Here is a 5,565-nt window from a genome sequence, read left to right as displayed (position 1 = left end):
GCACACAAAACTATCTCCAGGTCCTCTAAAAGTAAGCCCCCAGAAAATTCACGCGTGTTTCATCTTTCTCTCACGATATATGCAATGACGATCATTTTATTTGAAGCGAAAGCACGATGCGTACATTGGACTTCAGAATCCACTCATTACGGTCACCATTTACATTTAGTGGTTATTATACAGTCACGGGCTCACCGTACAACTCTGTATTTGCTCATGACATGACTAGTTGACCAGTTAAACGCTCCACATGGCACCTCTAGTGTTGCATCACATTATCTCACTACCATCGTGCCCACCTATCGACTTGTATCTACTCTACATCTACACTCTTATAAAATACACTCCTATAAAAAACAGAGTTGGTGATGATGGTGTGCCTGCCATCCTGCAATGTAGGCCGTCCGATTTATATCTGACGGATAGGAAAGAAACTATGGAAATTTTGCAAAAAGGTACCCACACACCTCTCCACATTTGCAAATAAGGCCTTCCCTCGTTCATCCTTTTCTCTCACAAGATAAACAAGTCATACAAATGCATCTCGATGTTACGTGCAATGCACAGGCATCTTGCTAGTAAGAATGAAAACAAACGACAAAAAAAATATTTGGACGGTGGTTCGAAGTCATGACCGCGGGCACAGCGGACAAGGTGGCCTTGTATTGGTATGCTGAGCCGTCTGTTTTAACACACATGAGCTGGTGTGGTGATTATACACACACGCACGCATGCACACGAACTGCATCCATGCAACACTCACACAAACACATGCACCCACGCAAGCACGCAACACTCACACGTACACACGCAGCCACGCACGCTCGCAACACTCACACGCATGCACGCAATACTCACACGCACACACGCACACATGCATGCACACACCAGTACACCACACGACCAACACACACTCTCACGCTCAAGTGCTCAACCTACACGTGCATGCGCACACATCAGGCCCTGACAGACACATACACAACTAGGTGATTCCCGCGCACGGGTTGGAGCCTTGTCGCGCCTGCGTAAATTTGTGTTTATCTGACCTTTTGCCTATGCAAACTGATAGGTGGGACCCACAAGGAACGTGGTCAATTTAACTAGTCAAAATGGCGCCATGCAGACTATTTGGCCGGTCAACAGAGTGCAATCCGATGCTGAAGTGTGAGCAAGTGACCGTATAATCACCGCAAAACGTATATAGTGACCGTAATCGGCTTATTCTGAAGTTCGGTGACCGCATTACACTTTTCTCTCTGTAGGCCCTCCAAAACTACATCTCTACACGTTCTCGCATGTTACATCTAACAACTATGCAATACAGCACTACTACTACACTCTAACACAATAAATCATATGTGTTTTTAGTTTTACTAGATATCATATTTTTACTTATAATTATTCAGTTTGCATATATTAAAATTGCCTTTGAAATGTATGGCCAGTATCATCTACCGCGCGGGAAAAATCCCGCCCTTTCCTGTTTAATCGGGTTTCTATCGATGGATCATGTGAAACAGCAAAACTATAGTACTATACAGTACAAGTGATAGTTCACTGGGTCGTCGTGTCGTCTACTCCTCCGTCGTAAGAGTGGAGCGCTCGCTTTCATAAATCTTCTAGTCCCTTTCGCCGACATGTGGGACATCAAGCTACCGGGTCAACGTGCCATATCGGAATACAGTGCAGAGCAGCCGAGGTGAAGCACCCCAGTCATGGCACCGGCGTAGTAATGACCAATGAGGTGTCAAATCACAAAGCTGCACCTTTCCCGCAGTTAAGTTGGAGGGACAAAGCAACCATCATTTCACTCGTTGTTGAATCCGCTTCTCCCTCATCTACTTCAACTTAACCACGTGTTGCTTCTACCATTGTTTTGCCTCATGTAGGACGCGGGCTTGGTAAAGCACTGACACGTGGGACCACATGTTAGCAAACCGCCAGGACAACGTCCTCCAAAAATAAGAAGCCTAATCCTAGACTTACAAAGGGCTACGTAGCTGCTACGTATACTTTCCATCTAATATATATATGCCCCCCTGATTTTCAGGTGGGGTCGGCCTAATCCTCTCCTTTAATCCAATCAAATAGTCCCACATCACATCAGTTCATAACTTTACGTAAACCATTACGTGGATGTAGCATTGCTCAAATAAGAAACCTCCCCCACCATCCGTACGGCAAAATCACATCCTTTTTACTAATCTTGATTCTATAATTTTTTAGATCAATATAATTGAGATTTGTATAGATAGCACACAGGAGCAAAACCAAGTGGTACGGTTAAGGGCATCCACAATGTGTAGCCAAAGGTGAAAATAGCTTTTGGCATCGTGGGAACCATTGTGGACGATGTTGCCAAAGCCAAAAAGATGGAACTGAAGCTCCCTGATTGATTGATTGAAGGAATAGAAAAATGCAATGTCTCTCCTCTTTCTCCCATGCTTGGACGCATGTAGTACAGTATAAAGCACAGAGTCTACTCCCCTTTCCCTTCTATCACAAATCACAAAGCAGAGAGGCGTCAAACCACAAAAGCACGGACGAAGCAACCATCATTTCACTCTTCGCTGACTCCGCTTCTCCGTCGTCTTCTTCTTTGATAAACCATCTCACCGCACTAGTACTCCTAGTAGTACTAGTAAAGGACTTCCTAGATGCAAATAAGGCAGTTGTCTCGGCTTGCAGGCGGCACTTGCGAATGACTTACCGTGGTCTCCCTCAATGGTGTTCTCCGTCGAATGCACTTCACCAAACCACCCAAAAAAAGATATCATCAACGTCACCACAATGGGGAAGGAAGTCAAATATAGTTACTACCTCCATTTTTTGTACACAAGACCAGTATATAAAAATTACAATTTGCAAAGGGCCACTAACACTAATCGAGGCAAAATTGATGGGGTTAGCAACCAAGGACATTAATATCCCCTGCATGCATGCGGAAGTGAGAAGGTTGGTTTGCATGGCGCTGCATTAATCAAGTGATGAGGAGTGAGATGGTTAGCTCTTTGGTCTTTGGAGAAAAAATACGCATTAATTGACACATGAAACAAGGATTTGTATCGATTAAATCCCGCGAAGGAAAACCTCGCCTTTCTTTTTTAACACTAGTACTCCTAGTACGTACGTACTTATCCTGTTTGGGTCTAGGCCTTGCATTGCCAAACTTCGCCACACATTTTTGCCAAGCTTGCCTAAATTTTTCAAAATGAGAAGGATTTACACTTGCGCACGGCTGTCGCGGTCGCACCGCACCCCCACACGGTCGCTCCTGCACGCCGCGGTCGCACCACAACCTCACACAGTCGCTCCTGCACGCCGCAAACCCAACCAAGGGAATGCACCCTCACTGACACGTGCTTTCGCATGTGAACAAACCAAGTCAGCCATCCTATCGCTGACACATAATTTTCGTTCATAGAGTATGTTTATCCAACCACATGTTGGGGAGTATCCGTACGGCCCGTGCGGTGGTCTGTTGGGGAAGAAGAAGAGGTCAGGAAGAAGGAAAGAAGGGTTAGGAGATGTAGGATATTCATCCAACCGCCTGAAATGGTAGACTGACCCAAGTCAGGCGACTTGCATAACAAATATATGTTTTACACAGCAAAAGATCCATAAAAACAACAACATAAAGAAAAACTATCACTGCTCGCGGAAAGAGATAGCCTCGTCGTCTTTGGCTACTGGCACGAACCAACCGACGTGTGTCTCCACACCATGATTGTCCTCGGCCTCCAGCTACCCATTCAAGCGGAGCGTGCAGGCGCTCTGCACGGGCGAGAGCATAGCCCGGTTCAAGTCGAGGATGTCCGGTTCTGCCTGCAAGAGGGCCTTGATGGCAGCGGCATCCGCGCGCTCCGCGTCGAGTCGAGCCTCCGCCGCCCGGTTCAAGTCCAGGACGTCCGGTTCCGCCTGCATGAGGGCGTCGATGAGAGAGGCATCCGTGTGCTCTGCGTCGAGTCGAGCCTCTGCCGCCCGGTTCAAGTCCAGGACGTCCGGTTCCGCCTACAGGAGGGCCTCGATGGCAGCGGCATCCGCGCGCTACGCCTCAAGTTGAGCCTCCGCCTCCTGGTTCACATCCACGACATCCGGTTCCGCCTGCAGGAGAGCCTCGATGGCAGCGGCATGCGCGTGCTTCGCGTTGAGTTGAGCCTCTGCCTCCCGGTCCTCCTTTAGTATCACCATGTTGAACCGCTGGTCCGCCTGCACCATGGGGGACTCGGACGTCGGCATGAAGTCGACGTCCATCGTCTCATACCCATCGGGGGCCTTTGTCTCATACCTTGTAGCTTGGCTCCAGAGAACTCGGGGATTGGCCCGCCGCAAAGCGAGCTTGGGAACGGAGGTCTGTGGCGTCGACCGCCGCCATGATTTCTGCGCGGCGCTCCATCATCAGCATCTTGTAGTAAGTGATCTTGCGGCGCACCATGGCTTTCCGGCGAACTAGGGGACACTTGATGCGGGCTAGGGGATCGAAAGGTGGGGGGATGGGCTGGAGATTTGGTGTGGTTTTAGGGCAGTGGCTGGCGTAGGCCGAGCAGCAAAGGTTCTGGTGTGAATAGTGGTTCCGATGACGACCGGTCAATCAGTTTTGATTGTACATCGCTCTTGTCGCGTTCGCGTCGCAGCTCGGCACGCTGGACCCTCCACATCGCTCACCGAATGGAACATGCTTCGTCTTGCGTTTTCGCTCACTTGTGGGACCGCAGTTGAGAGCAAACCGACGTCCCTCCCCCTCCCCCGCCCGCGTCATTTATTATACCACCACTCCCTCTGTTTTATGAAGAGTAAATAAAAACAGAGGGAGTATACTACGGATGAGGATCCCCTGACGTGTCCGAACCCATTGAGTAACTGACATGCGGGGCCTAGCAAGCAAGGGGTCCGCCAGTAAGTGACCGAAAGGGAGGGTAAGGCAGGGATACCTACGTCATAGGATCCACTTCCACTATACTACTTTGACCAAATGTTAGAGTAATAATATATGACATGCAACTTACACAAATGTTAGAGTAATAATATATGACATGCAACTTACACAAAGCATACAGGGTCTAATGCGTTTTTCGAGGCTAACTTTGACCAAATGTTAGAGTAATAATATATGACATGCAACTTACACAAAGCATACGGTCAAATTCGTATGTGAAAGGAGTTTCCAATGATATAATTTTCACATTATACATCTCATGTACTATTAATCTTGTCAATAGTCAAATTGGAAACCATCTCAAGTACAAATCTAGGAGTACGTACAAATCTAACAATATTGATTGGGCGTTGTTGAATGTTGATACCTTTTTGATCAAAGTAGAGATACTTTGACTACACATAAAACTTATATGTAAACTAGAAAGGATAGGAAGGAGTATATTGTACATTCAAAAACGAAACGAACATTGAATACCCTTTATATATGATTTGTGGATGCTATGATCACCGGTTCAAAATTTTGAATCCGCCTTAGGTATCACGTGCCCCCACTCGTTCCCTCTCGATTTCATCTCGGGGTCCGGAGATCTATTGAAAGAGGACTAGGGTGGGTACACACGAATGATA

This window comes from Triticum urartu, chromosome 7, assembly GCF_003073215.2.
Source record: "Triticum urartu cultivar G1812 chromosome 7, Tu2.1, whole genome shotgun sequence".
NCBI classification, from domain to species: Eukaryota; Viridiplantae; Streptophyta; class Magnoliopsida; order Poales; family Poaceae; genus Triticum; species Triticum urartu.
Note: the sequence above shows the minus strand (reverse complement) of the source record.